Consider the following 23,985-nt stretch of genomic DNA (forward strand, 5'->3'; position numbering starts at 1 on the left):
AGCTATCGTAATCGACGTTAGACATATTATAAAGATATGTAAATTGTTATATAACCTATAATTTTTATTTTCATTTTCACTATTTTTTTATAAATATTATGGCCATCTTTCCGTCACTATGATCATCTTTTTTTTAAGAGTTAGGTAAGATGGCCAATGCTTATGTCATACTATTTTAATAATATAAAATTTCTATTAAATATTTTCCTTTTAATTTCGATAATATTACGTAATTTAAGCTTCAGTGGAGATAATATGTCAAACATTATTAAAAAATAACAAAAAGTATGTTTCTTGCATTTTAAAAAACTATGGGCATCTTACCCGAGTTTATCCTATAATCTTCGATTTATAAACGTGTCTTATTTTCTATCCAACATTTTCTTCTTTCTATTTAAGAAAATTATTTTTAAATAACAAGAATATATTTTTCTTGAATTATATGAAATTCAAGCAAATTTTCTTTGTTTACGCAATGTAATCTCATTTCAAGATTTATATTTTGAAACTAAAGATATTGTCAAAATAAAAATATTCTTTTTTTCTGTGCATAAAGTATTTAAAAACATAGAGTTCAAATAATATGTAATACATTTTCAATTTAGAATCAATGTTTCGACGAGACCCACGACTAATGACAGAAAAAAATTGCGTATATATTTCTATTTTTCGTTTCGCGTATACAGAGCACGAAGTTCCGAAAATAAAAGAGATGGCGAAAAGAGTTAAATATGTTGGGTGCAGTTTTCGATACAGATTTTATGGGTAAAGTGCCGATGCTGGTAGTCCATAGATGTACAGTCAAAGACTTCTTTCCGCCTTCTTCTTTTATTCCGTCGGCTTCGCGATTACAGTCCGGAAAAGTTTTCGATCGCGCCATCACCCCTTCGCATATCGCCATCCCCACGTCGGCCCCCGCGTCATCGTACTCTTCTCGCGTCGCATGCAGATAGATGCACCGAGGTTCGGCGAGAAAGCCGGCTATATATCCATTCAATCCCGGCTCTTTTTCCGAACTGCCGCCACGGCCGGGAGAGACAAATCGCGCGCCAGTCGCAGATATTGCGCATATCTAAACGGCTCGCATTTAGAACGTAAAGCGTATCTCCGTCGTCGGCAAGCTCGAGAATGGACGTTTATCTATTATATTCGGACTGGGTAGAGAAAGGTCCCTCGCGCGGCGCAGAAGGGAGAGAGCGCGGCTCCTCTCTCGAAAATGAAGTAGGTATATTTGGGTATTGGCCAGGGCAGCGAGCCAATGGTGAAAGTTTCGGAGCAGCCGTGAGAATTTGTCACTTTTATAGAGCAATTAAAGTAAAAAGCACGCCCTCGTTAGAACGTTCGCGGGACACTCGTCGAATACGGCGAGACCGCGATGCAAACATAAGTTTTACGTCACGAATGGAAACCTCACGTGCCTGTAGCATATTTCGCCTAATTGAGATCATATTTTCGCGGAGAACATTACGCTGAAATTCAACATTTAATTTATCAGAGATGTTAATTACTTTAAAAATCAGAAGGAAGCAATGTTTTAGCACCACATTTTTGTGACGTTAATCGTGAAGATCATCAATCATTTTATTTTTCTAAAAAAAGTAAAAAAGTTTAAAAATCTGCTACATAAAAACATATTAATAAATATTAATTAAACTTCATAACAAATGTATTATCTTTTTTTCATAAATTTATTTCACCGATAGTACTCGATGACTACTTACCTATAGTTAGATAAAATCTGGTTCGAATCTCGCGTGTGAAAAAGAACAAGTGTTAACAATTTATAAGCTAAAAATATTTAAATTTCCAATCGTGATAAACTATTTTTTGGTATAAATCGGACATTTGCCTTAAAATTATTTATAGAAAATTATGATCAAAACGCGATGCGTATATCTCGTACGACTTAAAAAACATATAAATCATTCTAAATGAGAGTAAGAAATAGTTTATATTAATCATAAATGTATAAGAATATATATATACCAAAATGCCTACTAATTCGAAACAAAATTGGGCAGAAACATGATATACAAGGTCACTAAGATCATATATCATTGCATCTAAAATTTCCTTTAATGGATCGTGTTTCGAAAGCGATGGAATGGAAATCATGATCTTCTGTAAATCACGATCATCGAATATCATGTCTATCGGATACGTTGTTACGTTATGCATAGAAATTTTCATACGACACTCAATATCAGACATTTTCAAATTATATACATGTACAAAATATTTAAAATCTAATCTAATTAAAAATATATCGCTCTTATATTTTGCAGATTTTTGCTCCTTTTTTTTAAAATTAAATTTTTATAATTATTGCATAGCATTTCAGTTTCTAAAGTTGAATATTTCAACAAATTTATATATACATATATATATGTGTGTGTGTGTGTGTGTGTGTGTGTGTGTGTGTGTGTGTGTGTGTGTGTGTGTGTGTGTGTGTGTGTGTGTGTGTGTGTGTGTGTGTGTGTGTGTGTGTGTAAGGCTTTGTTGTAAAAGTGGAGAATTCATCAGTCTCTTCTCGACCTTTTGTTAAAATCGGCTTCGCATTGATCAAAGGACAGACAGATGAAAGAAGCTGAATAGTTCTAGAATACGAAAGCTTTCTTCAGCTTTTATTGTTGATTATATAATTCTTTATTTACTATATCTCTATTTTATTTCCTTCTTTTATATATCTCATTATTATTTTTCGTTCTAAAGCACATAATAAGTATAATGAACTCTTTTCGAATCTACCATTGCGGAAACAGAAAATCTACAAGCAATTACGTTCTAAAACTCGTGGTACGCTCCAGGTTCTATTGTTCATTGAACAATTTTTTATTTCACTGTATCTTCCTTATATATTTTATATAAAAATCCTTTATATATCCTAATTATTTTTTATTCCAATGTGTAATACACATGACTCCACTCTAATCTCATTTAACTAAACGAGAGAACGGGAAATATCTACGAGTAATAAGTATAACGCGTCTCCGAGAGAGAAAAATATTTTGCGGTCAGCAAGCAGGAATTGATAGCACCACGCGGGGGCGTAGCGCACTATCACGAATACCTATCCTAGGGAGACGCGGTCTCTTCGATTTTGCGGAGAGATCTCTCCGGCTATCGTTCATAGCGGCTCGCTTTACGATACCCATCGGCTGCTTCCGCCGCCGGTATTCCATAGGAATCCCTTGCGTTGGACGATTTAACGTTATCGGGAAACACATCGCCGGATCGCAAGTCGACGATTTCATCCGCTCCGGCGATCCCGCTGGCACAGCCCGAAGGCGCGCCCATTCCAAACGTCGAAGTACGTCGAGAACACCGCGACATGGAATAGAAGCTTGCGCGCGCGTGAAGCTTGAGGGTTGAAGGAACACCAACATCACGACGGAGTCTGGGAACGCCGTTGCATACGATTCCGTACGTGTCTGTATGTGTCTGTAACCAGCGCGCATTCACGGATACTCACCCATCCACCTATCCCTCTCGCGCCCTCACCACCCTCGCTTTTCGAGGGATGCGATGTAGCAGGAACAGCTATTACCAAGCGGAACATCCGCAACCACCCTGAATATACTTATTTTCATAATAAACGCATCTTAGATGCGCCAAGGGATGCATTTGCACTGCGAGTAGGCACGAGCAGCATTCGGAAGTCATCGTCCATCTTCAGTGAGCAAGAATATTACACAAACGTCTTTTACAATGCCACCGATAATAAAAAACGATGCTATCGCGAGGCTTCATGCAGCGAGTGAAAATACAATATTTGCAGATCATCACTATAGTTACATCCAAAAAGTTACATTATTGAATTTGTGCTGTTTTCACGCAAAATAACACAAATATTTTTAATTATATTTTTTATAATTATATAAAATTAGGAACTATGTCCATATCTGATTGCGAGATCCTCTGCAGCTCAAGCATGCAGTAAACCGGGTATTCCAGATTAAGTAATGTACAGGGAAAAGACGCGAGAAGTGTGTTTGATATTGTGACTGAAACGTTATCATTATCTTCGCATCATATATGATGGATCAAGCGATAAACTGAAATAAAGTGCACGAGAAATATCAATCTCGCTCGCATCATGTTCCTTGTCGCATCGTGGAAACCCAGTTTCCTCAGCTTAGTTCCCAGATTTCCTCTCTATTCGCGCGTCATTTTATGAGCGGCAGGCATGCTGAGATGGGGATCGAGGTAAAATCGATGTCTAGCAACCACCTTCGCGCGAACGGGCAGGAATAAATGGAGAGCCGTGCGGAATATAAAATACGCGGAGATACGTTTCACGCTTAAGCGAGCTCTCTCTCCGCAGAAGAACAGGAAAACGTCGATTTACCGTCACCGTAGTGGTTGTGTTTTATAATTTTTTGCCGTTTCCATCTTCTTACGGGCGAACATCCGACCAAAGAGAGAAGGAGAAAGGGAGGAAGGGAGGGAGGGAGGGAGGGAGGAAGAGAGAGAGAGAGAGACAGCATTATCTGGCATACTTTGATATCGCGGCCGGAGATCAGAGGGATCCGTTCGCCCTTAGGCCGCGATTCACAATCGAGCCTGGGAACAGAGGTGGAAGATAGGGAAGAGCCCGACTATTAGTGGGATGAGTATTCCGGTATCAGAGACGTGGTACCGGTTGCGGTAACGGGCGCACCCCTTAGCCGCACTCCGATTGTGCTCGAATTGTAAGGGAATAACGATGAATATATAGAGGGACGGCCGATCGCGGTAGTGTACTCAGGTATGGAGGCGGTATTGAAGTTTGAAATTTGAATACACTTGACTCTGGAGACCGCAGTCTTTGGTAGATGTCTAATGCCAACTCGAGTAACGTCGCATTGAATTATTTCAAACCAGCATGGCAATACGCATGATGTAAGAAATCTGCGCAAACCGTGTAAACCACTTACATTCAGGAGCCAACGATCCATAAGAGAAAGTCTTGAAAAAAAAATAGTTTTTTTGAAATTGCCTACAAGTTCAGATACATTTTTGTCTGATTTTTCAGATTTGGGTGACTGAACGTAAATTTCAGACATTCTGCCCTACAATAATTATCAGGGTCATTTTTCTAAAAGTTCAGAAGAAAATTCAAACTCATTCCTCTGAAAATTCGAGCAATGTGTCTGTAAGAAAGCTTCAGACACTTTCCCGCAATTATTTTTTACAGTGTGCTCTCTTTCTCTCTCGTGTTCTTAATTTTTTATTTACATCGATCTCTATTGCCAAGACGTCTTTTCGAAATTGGCCACTCTCTATTAATGAAAGAGCAGGTGTCTTCTAACAATACGTTTCTGAGCTGCGCTAGCAAAGTGGAGCGACGATGAGACGGACCATTAACTTTCTATTATCTCCGGGGGAGCTTAAGATGCACACGTTTCGGAATTTAGAACCGGGCCTCAGCGACATCGCTACGCGAGCAATACAGAGAGAGAGAGAGAGAGAGAGAGAAAGAGAGTATCAAGTCCGTTGCTACCAACACGACATCAGGAATGCTATTTATGAGCTCAATGAAACGCCCTTCTTTTAAGAGTCCGCAATACCTATGTAAGCCATCTTGAATTATGCTGCCAGCGTCTCTTAATGCACCGTGAAATGTGGAATACGAGGTAATTTCCTACCAAGATATAATATAAAAACAAAGAATCTCCGAGACAGATGCCTTCAAATAAACTGAAAGATTGATTAACTAGAAGTGCGATGGCATTGATATGAATATTTAATTTTTTGTCGCGAATATCTTTTATAATAATATATATGTCAAAAAAAAAGTTTGACAACACACGTATATTAATGTATCGAATTTTTTCACGCATATATATATAAAAAAGCAATTTATTAGATAGTTAATGGAACGAGTATTATATCAAACGAGCGGATCGCACAAGAATTATTAGCGCACGGCGTCGGCTTATTGTTCACCTCGTTCCATTGTATGATGCAATTCGGAATATGAGTTCTAGCATCAGTTCGGAGCAAAAATTCCCCCGAGACCCTCGAGGCGCACAGCCTGAACGAAACAGCCGGCGGTAATCTGCCATTTGTTATATTTTCCCGCGACTGTGCACATCGCGCGTGTGCATCGCCGGCAAGATGTCATCCGTTGCGGCGCATGTAATTACGCGATCTGAATTGCAATGAGTCTGGTCGCTGCGGCTGCGTCGTACGATGCACAAAACGAGAAATATTCCGGACGGGTGGATGAATAATCCTGCCCATGGATTCTGAGCAACAGCAGCGGCGACGACAACGACAACGACAACGACAACGACAACGACAACGACGACGACAACGACAACGACAACGACGACGACGACGACGACGACGACGACGACGACGACGACGACGACGACGACGACGACGACGACGGCGACGGCGGCGTCGTCGTTTCCTGGCCTCGCGATGCACTTGCCTGGCAAATGCACAACGACTCGATTGCGCCGCCTCGTTTTTTGGCCATGGACAGTAAAGTATCTGGGTCTCTTTACGTTACTCGCCGCCCGCTCCCCGCTCGCGATATTAACGACCGCCAGCTCAGCCAAGTCCGTAAGTTGCGATTTGCGACTCTTATAAGGCGTTGCCTTTCCCACCGGCAGAAGCGATTTATTGGCCGCCATAAGTGCATTGCCGAATTACGAAATGTTCCAGCGGTCAGCGTCGATATTTTTTATTCCCAATCATGTCCGTAACGATAATGGTATACGCAACCGGAGATGGCTGCAAGCGATACCTTCTGCCATTAATTCTTTACGATTCACCGCCTCGACGATATTTACTCCTGACATTCCTCCTTTACCCTCGTCTTGTAAACGTCGACAACAAGAGAAATGCCCAGGAACTATCATCTATTTAAACGTCAATAATGTGTCGTAATCATTGTTATACAATTGTAGACAGTACGATATCTTATGTCAATTATTTCGACAATAAGGTATCTTGATTTTTGTAACTCACCTCACACAGACAGTTTCCATATTCATTTAGAAATTATCATTCGAATAAATCTTTGACTTAATGACAAAGGCACTTTAGATAATATCCGAGCTAAGTTGATTAGCATTCAGTTATCATATAATACGTCATGAATCATAAATATATGCTCTTAACGTAATGAAGATCTTAATACTTGAAAAACAAGTAGTTTGAACAGCTTTATATAATGGTAGAGGTAAGATCCCCTCTCCCCCCCCTCTCTCTCTCTCTCTCTCTCTCTCTCTCTCTCTCTCTCTCTCTCTCAATATAAGCAGTATCATCGGAAGAATCGGTTTGTAAAAGAAGTGATAAATCAACCGCCAGCGTACGCCGGTGGCTCTATCTTCGCAGAGATAAATCCCCAGTACGTAAATCTGGATCATAGTTGTGTGAATTGAAAAGATGCGCCACATACATGTATGTATATACAATGGACTAAACGTTATGGGCAAAGCAGGGGCTATTTATCACGGGACTCGAAGCAAACAGGCGATGCAAATGTCGTGATATACCAGAGCCAACATGTAAATCACGTCTCACCTTTGTTCCGCGGACTGACTTTCTTATATGTACGCAACGAGATGGTAATCTGGACCCTTCCTGGAGATCACGAGATGGGTTTACGTAAACTTGGAGCAGGGGGAAGGGGGAAGGGGGAGAGGGGAAGAAAAGGGGTCATCGCTCAAGAACGCGCATAATGCGCCGGCATATATTCCAAAAACGCGCGCATATTCCGTATTCCGTCGCGGTATCCTAAGACAGCATAAACAGTTCGCAGCTGGCTGTGCACGCATGTCAATCATTCGCGCGGAACGTAAATCAGCGGTCTCTGCATATATGTAAGCACTGCGCGGTTTTTACGATCCTCCTTCTCGTAAGTGGGATCGCGAATTTATTTTTGGAATAAATCACAATGTTAGCGTCGACAGTATGCGTGGTCAGATGTTACCAGACGAAAACAGATTCGTCAACAAACGCTATCTGCATCGTTTCAATAAATTATCCGTCTCCTTCACTTTCGTAGAAATACACGCACGATATTAATGTTAATCAAAATTGGCAAAAGAGCGGCAATTAAATTTAATATCGTCCATGTGAGAAAATTGCAAAGATTAAGAAGATTACTTCTCGTCGAGAATACTTCGATATTTAACTTTTGTTTATCTACCGTGAAAGAAATGATCGAAACAGCCGAAGCGGACAGCAACCTCGCTATATATATATATCGTACAATTTTCGCCGATTATCCGCACAGAATTCTCGAGGAAAGGGACAGCATTAAAAGCTTTTTCAAGTCGTTCGAGATAATATGGCAATTAATGTGCACGTGCATTAATCAAGTCAGTGCTATCAGATCCATATATGTAAAATAGCCAGCGTTTTATCGAATGTCTAATCCTGAGTCAGCGTTACATGTTCAAAGAGGAATTGTTTCCAAGATGTTCCCGCGTGGTAGTTGAAAAGCAGCGAACCAAAGTTGGATAAATCAACCAAGTTGGATCGCGAGGGCGTTTATTTGTGTGCATTCACTACGACTGTGTCGGATTGAAATGACTTAAGCACACGCTCGGAAAAGCGTTAATTGACTGAATCTACGGGCTATGTCAAAACATCGTTTCGCCGCTGTAATCCCGGCTGCAAATACACGCGTCTGTGCATCTCTTTCTCGGATACGCTCGATAAAACTCCGCGTGCTTGACAGACCATGCAAAATAAATGTATAAGTGAAACCGCTCTCACAAACGGTCCTTTATGTGATTGAAATCGAAATAACAATAGTAATTAATTTAACAAAATATTTACAAGCAAATTGTCAGATTTATAGTTATTGTCAATATACATATATATGTTATCGATAAAAGTAAAATTTATTTTATATATATATATATAAAACAAAATTTATTTTATATTTATATATATATGTATATGTATATCGCTTTTCGTAATTTTTGGCGGAATATAAAAATTTTAAATGTGTTTTTTTATAGAATTATATAAATATGTTATAAAATATTATATAGAATTTTACATTAACTCTCTATAGAATTTTTTTCCGCGGCTATAAAAAAATTTATGTAACGTGAAATATCAACCTCTAGATACAAATTGACAATAAATTTACAAAATTACATTTACTTTGATATCACAAAGTTAAGAATGTGTCATGGTTACCAAGGAGACATTATATAACAAGTATATGCTACTTTGCGGTGAAAAATTAAATACATCAATAAGATGTCGACATATTAGTATGTGACTTGAAAATCACACCGGGATATAGAGGGTTAAATATATTTTGTACGTACATAAATCTTACATTGATTGGTCTCCGTCAAATTTCTGTAGCGATCAATCATATTCAAAAACAGCGTGATGAACGATATACGAAAACCAGTAAACGAATATTGAAAATGCTGACTCTAAATGACGTATAACATCTGAGACAGCCACGATCTCTTTAGTCAATTTCTTTTTATCGAAAAGTATTCTCTTCAAGCTCAAGTGAATCATTGCGAACTGCGATTTTGACAAAAAAATGGATACGAATATTAATCTCTGTAAAACGATAAAATCGCTGTAATAATTTTTAAAATGTTTGTCTTAATTTGAAAAAGTTTACCGCTGCACGCGTCTAAGAAAAAAAATGACAGTAAGAGATTATTAATTATTATGAGATAATTATAATCCAACACACATACGCAAGATATATCATATAATTACGCGATGTAGCATAATTATACAACAATGGAATTGTTCGCGTACATCGAAAGAAAAAAAAAAACCATTTAATCTTTCGCTTATCATCTGATGAGCAAAACAAAAGTATATGTATTAAAAACTGCTTCTCTCATTCATTTAATCAAAGAAATCGCAGCAAAGTACTGACGAACGTATAGATTAATGTGTGCAATAATTGTAAAGCGTATAAATTAATTAATTAAATGAAAAGAGGGAAAAGAGAATTCTCGACGCAACAACTTCATTTACCACAAATGCACACATATGGTTATCTTCTTGTTCTCATTGTTACAATCAAATCTACAGATCTACCCACTCAAGCCTTTATTACATACCATACATACGCATTAATTGCACGCGCGATACTGGCGTAATAATAACGCGAAATTGTACGGATCGGCATGAAAATGAGAATCGTTAAGTCTCCTTCTGCTGAATTTCCTTCGTTCGCGATGGCGTTCCACCAATTTGAAGGAGAAATTGAGATTACTTATTGGCACGTGCGTTCAATCGAGATGCGTACAATCAGATAGCATTATCTTCGCGTATATCCGTTCAGGGCTGATGGCCCCGCGCGTATTTGTAAGCCGACCATAAGCAGCGAAAACCATTCAGCGAAAGCTCGAGAGAGAATCGCGACGCATGCAATTGCTCGTAATTAGAGCGGACGATTTATGCGATGGAAAGGGCTGACTCGTGACACGTTGCTCGACCGTGTAATTAGCCGACTCGGCCAGTATTGTGACGTATCCGAACGCGGTAATCACGGCACCGGAATCGATTAAGCGTTACCATAAGACTCTGTGAGTCTATAAATCGTAGGATAAATATCCGACCCTTTATTTATGTCAAGTTTATCCTTTCGGTTAATTGCAAATATATACTACGAAAGTGATTAATTGAGAAGCTAATCGATGTTGCTAAAGACAGCGTTAAATATAAGTATATAAAATGATTAAATATTATAGTATCGGTAAGTCTAGATATTAGTAGAATTTATTTCTCAGAAATCTTACGGCTTATATACATATATATATATATATATATATGTGTGTGTGTGTGTGTGTGTGTGTGTGTGTGTGTGTGTGTAAATTATAAATATGAAAATTTTAGTATTTGCATTAATGAAAATTATAATTTGATAAATCCCACTGCATTATATGTCAATAATGCATAAAGTAGTCAAATTACAAAGTTTATTGTGCATAATATTATTTATACGAAAACAATGTAAATATTCTTATATTATTCAAAACTGGAACGTTTTCATTTTAAAAATATTTCTCTGTAATATATTGTGAAAGATATCTGAGGATAAAACTCTCTTGTAATAAATTCTGATAAGCGAAAGTAATCATTCTCTCTACCAAGATATTAATTGAATGTCATAAGAAATTTTTATATAGTAGAAGGAAAGATTTTTATAGTAGAAAAAAAGAGAGATCGTAATAAATATTAAAATAGTAATGTAAAATACATATTTTAAAATTTTTTATCGTCATTTTAATGCGAATGCTACTTGACTTGACTCGGCAATTTCTTAAAAAAACTCTTCGTATCTCTTTTTGCCAAGGTTGTACATGTTGAGACTAATTATTCTGTGTTGAGCTATATTTACTTTTGTCGCAACTTTGATCCCAGAATAGATCTTACTTAAATTGCTCAATCTTCTATTTCGCATTTGCATTAGAGACGAAATTATATATACACATATATATATATATATACAATATATATTATAATTTCACGACGTGCTAGCACGTACTCGATCAATTTGCCCATAATGCCCACGGCGTACGACTGTCTGTAATAATTGTGACATCTATCCAAACCGGTTTTCACGGCTGCTTGATTAACATTTACTAAAGGGAGAAGAGCGAAGAGAGGGAGTAGAGCGAATAATTAAGCGCCACGAGATATCATTCCGCGCCCTTATACACAGAGCACTGACGAAATTTATGCGGCATGCTACCCTCGCATAGAAACACGTCTTTGCACGTCGATGCGATTGCTTGCATATAAAAGCGCGGTAATTGCCGCCGTAAGAAGACGCATAAATTTATCGCCGCACTGCTATCAATTTAAATGGGTACAATTAGCGTGCATTAAAATCTGCATCGCGAGCGAATATTGGTGTATCTTTTCTGCATTTAATCATACACTGCGCTGTGAAAAATTGCCTAAGCATTCAAGCGCATTTTTATCTGAATTTTCAGATCTAGGTGTGTGAAAATAATTTTCAGACAATTTGTCTTAATTATCAGAGTTATTTTTCTGAACGTTTTCAGCAGAATGTCTGAAAATTCAAATATTTTTTTGAAAATTAATTTTTACAATAAAAAATAACTGCAGACAAAGATTTTAAAGTTTTGTTACAGATACACTGTCCGATATTTCAGACAGAATTTTCAGAAGAGTAAATTTTCAAAAAAAAATAAACTTGCCGAAAAATGATTCTAATGATTAAAACAAATTGTCTGCGATTACTTTCAGACATGCAAATTTAAAGAGTATTACATGTCTGAATTGTTAAAAGGCAATTTCTTACAGTGTAAAACAATAAACAATCGACAGAGTGCGACGTGACGGAGAATGGCAAGCAGAGCGTGACAAAAGTGCCAAGAGCGGGCAAACGGCTGCGCATGTATCTCGAAATATACGTGGCACAAAACAGATTTAATTTCCCTACGTTCCATCTCCCGCTCGCGGGCTTGAAAGCCTTTCCCGATCCCGCTGAAATTCATGCTCGGTCGGTGGTACGACCTCAACTGTACATGCCCACGCACGCATACAGCACACACGCTAAAACCCACGCACCGCACGACGCTTTCGTCATTAGGCAGTCTTTGCGATACCGCGTGCTCCCGTTACGGTAAACATTAAAGTGCCACGTGCGGGACAGAACCAACTGTAACTTGCCGCGTTACCAGTACCGTTTGTACCCGTTTGCATCGACATTCGACGCGTAGATACACACGGGGAACTCGGTGTGTTTACACCGGGATCCGTAAGCGCGGTGTATATCCGCGAAAAGTCCGCATTTCCCGATACACACGACACACGGAATCGGCTACTACGCTTGGCGTTTTCGGACACGATCTCGTCCCGGACGTCTCTTCCTCGGGCTCGGGCGTCCCACGCGACTCTCTACCAGAGTCAGAGGCGGCAGAGGGACTCTTATTTACGCTCGCTGCGCTCTGCGACGCTGAAAACGAAATCCCGTTGATATAACATTCGAGACTCCCGCCGCCGTAAGCCGTAAGCCGTGGGAGTACGGTAAGGTGTTCGCGTCGTGCCCTTCTAAGCTGCCTTAAAAGCACCGCGGCATTACTACGCCTTCCTTCCGGGGTTACGGCAAATGTATCGGTCCCGCGTGAAAAGAGGCCACGATCTCGCTTACTCTCTATCTCTTGATTCTTCCGTCTTCTCCTCCTACCTACCTACCTACCTCCCTCCCTCCCTCCCTCCCTCCCTACCCTTTCTCACTATGTCTCTCTCCGTTGCACGCCGAGAGACGCGAAATTTAATATCGTAGGCGCCAGGGGAACGTTGACAAGCCAGCGATGAAGGTCCGAAAGTCAGCGGCGCGATATCGAGCGGCTGCTGTTCCAAGGCTATAAAGGGAGAAAGAGAGAGAGAGAGAGAGAGAGAGAGAGAGAGAGAGAGAGAAGGCGGCCTTAAAAGCCGCGCGCATCGTCGGGCACAAGCCAGGGGGAATATTTCGCTTACGCCAGTCAAACGGCACGACGCCTCTCTGAAATAACTTCCACGAGGCTAATTACCGTGTCGTGCCAGAACGCGCGCCGTCATAAACAAATTTTTGTAATGTCCGCGCTTTTCATCCTCCTTAGCCCTTTTTCTGCCCGCTCTCGCGCGCTCGATGGTACAAGCAATCTCGTGTCTGGCGCGCGGATAAAGGACGAATCTGCTTTGCACACGGCGCATAGAGCAAATTTACTTTGCGCGGCACCGGCTCGAGGAAATTTGAGAAGCACCTTGGATGCCGGATAACGGGCGAGGAAGAGAAGGAGGAGGAGGAGGAGCAGGAGCAGAAGAAAGAGGGGAAGGAGAAAAGGAGCGCGATATATGTATATACCCGCGTGTATATATATATATATATATATATAGCAACAGGAAGAGTAGCTCGCGAATTTTTGCAGAAAATATATACACGAGGAACCTCCCTTGTGTTATGTTAACCGTGGACGTCGCTTCCGTTGAATTGTCGACGGACTGCCGGCGGTCTATTTGAAAAAATGAAGGCAAAATAACGTCGAGCCCCGGAAAATGTCGGTAGTCTCGTAGACTTCATAATGATATTAAATTCGCGTAAGAGGTATTGGGCTGCGCACACAATTCTTTTATTTGATGCAAAAAATTTTCCATCTTTTTTTTTTATTTTTTTTTATCATCACACAGACGAATCGTCGCTGCTTCCTCGCTTTGTGTCTACAGAACTTGAAATAAGGGAGTGCATTGTCCTTTGTAAGCTCTCCGATCTGTTCCGTTCTCGAAGTGTAAACGTTTACCTATCGATTCCCCGAGTGAAATTCACGCGCGGTTGACGCGGCAACGATCTTACTCGCTCGCTCGCTCGTAAAACTTGCATGAATCCCTCGCGTCCGCAACTTTTCGTTAAGCTCAAGAAGCACGTCCGGAAAGCAATCATTACGATTCTGGATCTCTCTCTCTCTCTCTCTCTCTCTCTATTTCTCTCTCTCTCCCTGCCTGCACAAAAATTATGATGAGTTCCCTTCAGATCGGCAACCGGTGATTTGTGGCTGTGATTTCGCGATCTCTACCTTCTTTCGTCTCGTTTTTTTTTTTTTCTTCTTTTTTTTTCTCTCGTGCTCCTCCATCGTTCGCCGGTAAATTGCGCTTCTTTGTCTTTCTCTCTTTCTCTCCGAAGAGATAGGACTTCTTCAAAGCCGCTTTGCACGTCGCATTTCGGCACGTAATAACTCAACGAAATCTCCGTGGCCGGTTTGCGTTCCTTGCACCGACGGTCCCGTCGACCGTCGACTACCCCGCGACTTTTTATATTAGCGACGCGCGAGGAGCCCCTCATGCTCGCACGCAATCGACTCGCCATGCAAATCGGTGATTTTGAGTCATGCGAGCGTGATTTACGATCGCAGCCGGTTGTTACACTGGCCGCAACATGTCCCGCCGAACGTGTACGTGTAACAGATGTTACACGCGGCCGTAAGTAAAACGCGAGGCCCCCGTGATGTTAATAAAGGATAAATTTGCGATAACGATGTATAAAAAGCGCGAGACTAAAATATGGATATAAAGTAAAAAGATGTGATAAAAATATGATTAAATTTTATTATTCATATCACGATTTTGCTCGTATTTGTGGTTAATAAATGTTTTCTTTTTTTTTTTAATAAAGAGAAAAGAAATCTAAAGAGAAAGAAATTTTATCATCCAAGGTGCGACTTCTTTCTGATGAACGAAAAGGATCCCAGACGGATTTTAGCGACAAGCTAAAGCGCCTTAACGCAAACCGGTCTGACCCTGATATAAATCGCAAAGTACAAGATTACAAAGCAGTGATTCGCCAGACGTTTTAACACAACAACCGTTCGTAGTATTATTGCCGCAGTGTCTCCATTGGAATTCAAGAGTATTTATTTTTTTAATCCGTAAATTAAAACGAATTTTTTTTTTCTTCGAAAGGTTCTTTCTTCATCGAAGGAAAAGTCGACCTGTATTTACGAAATGGCCGTTGTAAGGATAAAAATGTGATACGATTGTCTCGTGAAAACTTGTTGGAAACTATACTTCCAACGTACACATACATGCACACGACAGAGTAATTCGCTTCTATCCGTTTTCCCATAGTGAACATTTATCGATCTTGTGCAGAGAAAAAGAGAGACAGAGAGAGATAGAGAGAGGAGATCACGTTGCCTGAAGCCACGAGCGACACGAAGCTCCTAAAATTAGCCATGAGCGGCCGATTCATCCTAGCCTCGGCCCCGATTCGCCTATATAGATCCCTCGTTAAAAGTCATTGGGGGCGCTTTTACGTCGGCGAACGAGCGGAAGGGCGGAAGGATGTAACACGAGAGATATCGCGTGCAAGGGAACGCGCGCGGGTCTCATGAGAATAAAGTCGGGGCGTCGGACTATTAAGCTGCACTGGCCGAATGCAAAACGGCCAGGGCGACGCGTCGGTGGACGACTAGTAGGGTAGGTGTAGGGTAACCGATACAGCACCGTCCATCGCGTAGCGATCGAACCGCATGCGACTACCACGTTCCCACGAGCTCATCCCCCGCCCATGTACATATATATCTCGTTATCCGATCGTGTGCAACGTGCATACGCGGTTGCGGTTTTGTCGCCACACGTGTCGCGAGTCCCCCGATAATAAGGAAATCGGCAGGCGGGCAGACCAGAGCAGAGCAGATCAGAGCAGATCAGACCAGACCAGACCAGGACACGGCCGTCTGGTTGAAATTTCGGACGCGTACTCTGACGGCGTCACCGCCGACGAGGAACACCCCTTATCAGACCAGAGATTCGCCTTTGTATAAAGATCGAGGTACACACCGGCAAGACGTGCCGGTCCTCGCATCCGTAATGAAACGGACGAAACGCGTCGCCTGTCGAGTCCGTCGAGCTCGCGACGCGACCGACGCGATGGCAGGCGAAAGCAGGCGAAGGCAGGGAAGGTTTGATATTTTTCGTCAATATTTGCCGTCTTCCACCGGCGAGGCGGAAATCTTTGGAATTTGAATAATTGGCGGGACGCGACGTAGGCAACATCGCGGTCCGTTGGCTTCGAAAGTCGGACGAAGCCTCTGCGGCATCAGCTGAATACGAGACTTTCGAGCAGGACGTGCTCGAAAGACCGCATTGATAAAACCGCGACGTGCCGAGAAGAAACGTGGAAATCAAAACAATTGGCCTGTCACGTCGCCGATATTTCAATTGCGACTTCTACGGCCAAACTTTGTCGGTTTGGCATCCCTAGTTCGCTTCGATCAAATTGTATTTATATTATTGGAACTGAATATATGGAAACAAAATGGATAAAGAGCGAACGTACTAGAATCCATTTTTAAGTACGTCATATTATTATTATTAAATTATTAACGGAATTATTAGCGAAAATATGTTATCATTTATATGACGTAGATAATTAATAACGCGGTAAAGTCATCAAGTATGTCATAAATGGTTATTGATTGTTGGATTGTATCAGCAACTGACACGATCGGAACTAATTTATTCCATTTACTTGAATTAATTGATGACTTTTCTTCGTACATTTACATATTGAAAATGTAGTGTTATTTTCTTATACGTTTTATCATCAATGATCACACGGTTAAATTATTCTATGTGCGTAGAAATAATAATTTTATATTGATAGTGAGATTCCTTGTGTCAATACAGATATATATATATATATATATATATATATATATATAATGTGCAGATTAAAATTATATTTCAAATTAAATATAATTTAATATAAAAAATTTTAAGTTGCTAATTTTCTTCTTCTTTTCAAGTTTGTAAAAAGCTTTTACTTTTTTAAATAATGATAATATAAATTAGAAGAAACTATATATATGCCTATCTTTCAATTTAGATTTTAATATTCTGTATATCTAAAAGAGAGATTAATGAATATATTATTCTATTATACACAGTACATGAAAATACGCTAACTTTGTCGTGATTCCAAACAAAATAACTGCAGTTTATATTTTTTTAATGCTCCTAACTCTGTTAATTCATATATATCGTCGCGAATAATGCAATTAGTCGGAATGGATTTCGCTCGTTGTTAAAGTACTTAGCGCGCAATTCATTTCAAGAGCAAACTCCCGTAAATGTTAGCATTAAAAATCGAATAAAAACAGGACGATCATCCGTTCGCATCGCAGCATTGAAAAATATTACATTCTGTTAAATACAAAAGAACAAATTATTCATTTTCCCACACATATAAATAAACAAAAGATAATTAAATCTCGCGTATCAAGTTAGCAGTGCATGAACTTCCCATACATGCAATTTAATCAGACCGGATCTTCCCTATAAAAAAAATTTGTATATTGTCCTTTTCACAAACTAACAATCGCACAACCAGTTCTTTATCTAGCGATCGTAAAGATATTGATCGACGATCTAACAGACTGTGACTGCGTGTCGCGGAATAGAATTAAGGCGCTTGCGATTTAATCCATTCCCCGGCCTTCGCGTACGGCAACTATAAACCGGTTTATTACAATATCCACTTTTAATAGCCACGCGGAAGAAGCGCAGCTCCCTTAGCGACTCTCACGAGCGTGATCACGCAAACGCGCTGCGTTTTATTGAAGTCAACGATGCGGGATAAAAAGCGCGAGCTACGACAAAGGTCCAGCAACGACGATAACGACGATGTAGCAGTCTTCGCGCAAGCTGTCTTCGACAGCAATCTCGGTCGCATAAATTTAGATGTTTGCGGATTATACGACCGTCGTCGAGACTCGACGAGACGGGAGACTTGGCCTCCGTACGACATGGAAGATGGGAATACGCCTATTATCTGTACGAACGCGGGTCCGAAAAAAAAAAAAGATCGCAATAACGGAGATAATAGCCTGACTTATGGCCAACGTGGGTATGAAGTTGTCGTACTTTGATACACGAGCGGACCCGTCTTATCGGTGCCACAGCATCCCCGCGTTTCCGCCGTTCACGGATTGTCTCGATGCCCTCGAACGCCACCGCGATGGCGTTTCGAATCGCGATAGCGATGTATGTACTCGCGCTGTGATTTCTTCTGGCCAGTTTCGGGAACGAAGAAGGTGAAAAATGGTCGCACGTGGAAGCGCTCCACGAAATCGCTCCAGGCTTGCGTCAGGCTTCTTCTTATTTGTAGACGTGGTAGAGAGCAGCTTAAAGTGCATCAAGCGCGGAGTTCGTATTTTATTTTCTTATATCCGGGTTTTCTTTCTCTTTCTCTTTCACTCTCTCTCTCTCTCTCTCTCTCTCTCTCTCTTTCTCTCTTTGTGAGACAAAATTATTGCAAGCAAGAAACGGAAACGAACACAGGCAGCAAAGCCGCCGGAGTGAAGTAAGGTAAAATAAAGACTTGTTTATTATTGAGAAAACACGGTAGCTGTGTGAAACTAAAATTATTTTACTATAATAATATTATTTATACTGCTATATAAACTATAATAATTATTTACGATATAAGTGTAAAAGTTGAAATGCCAACCATATTATTTATTTTATAAGCAATAATACGAGATGTCTAATAATAAAATATAGATAATCAATTAATATGTACGTTTACAGCTGCTTAATTCAGGTATTGTTTTTATACAAGTCCGCAAAATACACATTAAAATTTCAAAATCATAGAATATATAGAATTTAATCAAATACATATTCCCTGTCAAATCTCATAAAGGATTTCGTGTAATCTCACTATAGCTGTATTGCAATCGCAAGCGTAGAGTATGACTATGCGGTTTCGCAAGAGCAAACATCGCGACAGAGCCACGCGTGAGAGATAGAGTATTATCATTAACCTGATGGACAGTGTGAATGATCGAACTACGCTGGCAGAACTTGATGATGAGTTCCTGACGCGGCACTGGCGTCGAGTATGATGAATATTCTTCCCGGATGATAGCTCGATGGGAAATGAAACGGATCGGTGACACGCGAGCGTGAAATTATAGATGTGCCCGCATCAGGTATTCCAGAGCAAAGCCAAAGGTGCATTTATACTATGTGAGCACGGGCGATCGAGCACGAGCAAACGAATGCAGTCGCTGTAATGGGTACGGTCATCAAGAGCGAACGAACTCGCAGCCATTCATGCCCAAAACCGACATTTTGAAACTGTATATTTGCGAGCGAATGAACCTCTTCGAACATAAATCTACACATCCAATTTCAATAGGGATTGAATTGGGCTTTCAACTATCTCTCTCGATATGCAAATATTTAATTATAATTACTTTACTATAATATATATCAGCTTAGATATATCAAATATTATTGATGTGATATTATTGATGTGATTTGCTCTTTTTTTTCTCTGTAATGATTGTGTTTTAATTGCAACAATAAACATTTGTATTTACCCTTTTATATTATAGTATATGAAATATTGCATAATCAAATGTAAAGGAATTTTACTTTCTTGAATGTTATATAAATTAGAAGCATTATATATAAATAACTTATATATAAATAAAAAGTAACTGTATTAAATATAATTTCAAATCCTGATATAAAATAAGAAATAAATTAAAACTCATTGCGAAAAATACATGAAGAGAAAGAAAGAGAGAGGAAGTGATGGAAAAAAATTTGCATCGCTATAATACAAATATCTATTATAAATATAATATAAATAAAATACGCGAGATATGCAGATATTCGCACAGCATGAACACAAACCATAAAAACTACAATTTAAACGTCGTCTCATATTTACAACCGACACACGGGTTGACCATCACATTGTTTTGCGAAAGGACGGTGGTTTTACTCTGTTTGTGTCTGTAGCAAAACAAAGGTGGGACGGCAAGATATTTTTGGTCATTCGGCGAAGCAGAGGACTACTACGACGAATTCGAAATATCGTTCTTGAGAGCTAAGAATGCGCTAACATTTGTGAAAAGATCCTGCTCTCTAAGGTGGTCCTCAACTTGCTTTCACCCATACCCGGCGATACTGTATTGAACAAACTCCTGACCGTTAATGTTGATGTGATTTTTTTTATCCCGACTATAGACATAAATAAAACTCGCGTCACTGCAACCGAAGAACATGGATACTATACTAATGGATATTAACGCATTTGTTCATCAAATAGCATTTTATTATATGTAAACTAGATATTAAAAATAGTGACAGTAAACTGTTTTATAATTATGAAGAAAAAACTTGAACTAAAGTTCGATTATTTATATATGAAAAATAAAATAAATTACATCGAGAGAGGGCTACAAATATTACAAATTATATTTGGTTGAAATAATAAATATTCAGGTTCTTTGAATAATCTAAAATTCATTTTTCCTAAATTAAAATATTGAAACATAGCAGTTCTCGAGTTATAAATGATTGAAAATGAAAAGCTCTTGTGGACCAAATTCCCTCTTTTAAAATTCGTTTTAAAAGCTCTAAACCAAAGCATTTATTTTTCTTTTTTCGTATATATCATGCATTAAAATCATATTATTTTATAACTATACTTATACATATATAACGACTATGATAATATCCTGCTAAATATTGCGGGATATTGCTATTCTTTCCCGGAATATGAGATCGCTCTTTGGCGTTGAAAAGAAACAATACTTCCGGAAACAATCAAAGCTTTGTGGCAAACAATAGCGAACGAGTTCGACGTACTCCGAGTTGGTGAACGCCTACGAAATATAGACCCAGGTCCGACATGATCTCAACGACCAAGACTGTTTGTTTGTATCGGCAAAGGGATAAATATGTCCCTTGGGATAATACAGGCGGATGTACACATTTACTCTGATCGAAAAGGGCCGGATCCGCGTGCCAGCGCCAACGATCTGTTCCACGAGAATTTCGCGGGATCGCGCGCGCGTCCGATCGTGCCATCTCGCAAACTCGAAGAGCACGCTATCCCATCTCTCGAATTAACCGCAAACGTCGGACGGTCGTAAATAAAATAGCGCCGCAAACGCATGCGGTGCCCCGCCGAAAAACCGGACTTTACTTTCGGCGGTCAATTCGCGGAATCATCGGCCCGCAACATATCTCATAAATAAAGATAATCTCAGATTTTATTCCTGCTCTCCCTCTTTTCTCAAGTGTCATTATTGCCATAATCGGCCGATATATCACGATGGTGAATAAAAATCAACACATTTTATAGATAGAATTACAAAGTTAATTACATATAATAGGTAGTCTCGACCAATCTAATTTTTTAAATAAATATTCTAATAATTTTCACGCATTATCAACTTTTTGTAGAATTACTGCAATATTCACAAGCGCTTAAAATCTGGCAAGAATGCTAAAAAAATCTTCGAAGGACAAAGTAAGACGTAACTCGAATCTGGCGTCTCAGTTTGTCTCGATTTTTTTCCCAAGCCATTCTTTTAGCGGCCGACACTATTTGTTTAATCTATTATGAATTTTAGAACTATTAAAAATGAAACTGTCAACAATAAATGAATTTTCACAGTGAGATGCTAGTTTCACACACACACATACACACACACTCAAATGGAATTGCGAAATTTGTTATGCGCAACAAAAAAATTAATTCCGCGAATAACACGTAATAAATTACCTCATACGTAACAAATTATCCGATTGCTCCCGCAAAGCCCGACGTCATCCCAGACTTGTTCCTAATCCTTTGTTGATGCATCTTCGAAAGCACTCGCAAAACACTCGCGCGACATTTTACATGATACTCGCGGTTTTAATACGTATTACATTTATCGATACACGAAATCTATGTCGGACTTGTATATATCTTTCTGCTTACATATCGAGGCACGAATGATAACAAAGTCACCGCGTACCGCGCGTTATATACGTACAAAAAACTCGGTGTGTACTTTCTCGCGGATCAATAAATATATGTAATGGAACGAACGTCCGTCTTTCAATTTGACACTCTCGATACTTGTCGCGCACAATGTTCACTTCCTCCTCCCGTAATCCGACCGTTTCCAATAAATTCGCGATTGTTAGACATGTCACTTGATACTGATGGGTATCCGTCAACTCGGATATTTCTCGAAATATTACAAAATTCGAGATATTCGTTGATCAAACAAATAGCCGCCGAAATAAGCGCAAAAGCAACGGCGTATATGAACATAGCGGTTAATTCTTAATAAATTAAACAAATAGTGTTGGCCGTTAAAAGAAATAGCTTAGGAAAAAATCGGGACAAACTGAAACGCCAGAATCAAGTTGCGCTTCAGTTTGTCCTTCAAAGATTTTTTTAGCATTGCCAGATTTGAAACGCTTGAGAATACTGTAATAGTTGTAAAAAATGTTCTATACGTAAAGCTCTATACGTAAAAATCATTAGAATATTAATTATACAAATTAGGTTGCTCGAAACGCTGAACGTGAATAAGATTTCGTGTTATTTTGACGTTGCGATTTAATTTATTTAATAAATATTTAATAAATTTTATGTTCCTAAAACTCTATTCGAAAAGTATAAGTGATTGAAAAATGACACAAAAAAAACAACACAAATTTTATTTAAAGTCGATAGAACAATCAAAATACGATCAGCGTCTCATCTTGATACTTGTACGTTTGGTGTTTCGGTCAATATTTATTTTTTTAAATAAATATTCTAATAATTTTTTAAGCATAGAACTCTCTCTCGAAATTAAAAATAATTACAGAACACGAAATCTCATTAATCGATAAAATTATCGAAATATGACCAGCGTTTAATTTGTCGATTTAATTTGTTTAATTAATATTCTTATAATTTTTACGCTTAAAACTATTATGTATTAAAACTATTATGAAACTCTCAAGCGCTGAAAATCTAGCTAGAAATGCTTAAAAAATCGTCGGCAGACGAAATGAGACTCAGCATGAGATTTGGCATCTCAATTTATCCTGAGCAATTTTTTTTATTAAGGGCCAGAACTATTTGTTTAATTTGTGAAATTATATGCAAATAAAAAATGTTTATTTTATGAAAATTATTCCGTTCTTTTACTACATTTTTAAATCTGGCACTTGAAACTTAAGAGGCTTTGTATTTTTCCTTCCTACGAATGAAAAACATTAAAAAACCGTATGTAATAAAAAAAATTTTTTAGAGAAAATTGTATTTAAAAAAATCTTGAAAATATTCTCTTTACTTGGAAGAATACCTGGAAAATCAGGAACTTTTCAGGGAATTTTTTTACAAGATTTAAGTAGACTCTCTGTCTTTTGCAACGCAATAACATTTCCGAATAAATCGTGGGTGGCTGAAAAAAGATATCGAACTATGTGCAATACACACAAAATATCGTTGCATTGATATTTCTAGTTAATGGAACCTTGTTATCGTTAGGGTTAACATGGAGCGCTTTCAGGTCGGGCTCACAGAGAAATGTAGTAGCGTAACAAAGTAAAGGAGTACAGACGTAGCTATATATAGAGAGCACACAACGTATTGCATATTTAATGACCATCATAGTACTAACAAGCACACAAGGAGGCTCAGTTATGCAAATTCGATAAAAGTTCCAAACGAATTTCCTATCATCAGGACGA

At 39.0% G+C, this 23,985-nt stretch overlaps 1 protein-coding gene across 3 annotated transcripts in view; it reads right to left on the reverse strand.

Moving 5' to 3' along the window:
• Positions 1 to 23,985, reverse strand: part of LOC140676373 (melatonin receptor type 1B) — a 176,225-nt gene that overhangs the window by 76,371 nt on the left and 75,869 nt on the right. The gene's annotated exons all lie outside the window — the stretch shown is intronic.

The sequence above is a fragment of the Anoplolepis gracilipes genome, chromosome 2, assembly GCF_047496725.1.
Source record: "Anoplolepis gracilipes chromosome 2, ASM4749672v1, whole genome shotgun sequence".
Classification (NCBI taxonomy): Eukaryota; Metazoa; Arthropoda; class Insecta; order Hymenoptera; family Formicidae; genus Anoplolepis; species Anoplolepis gracilipes.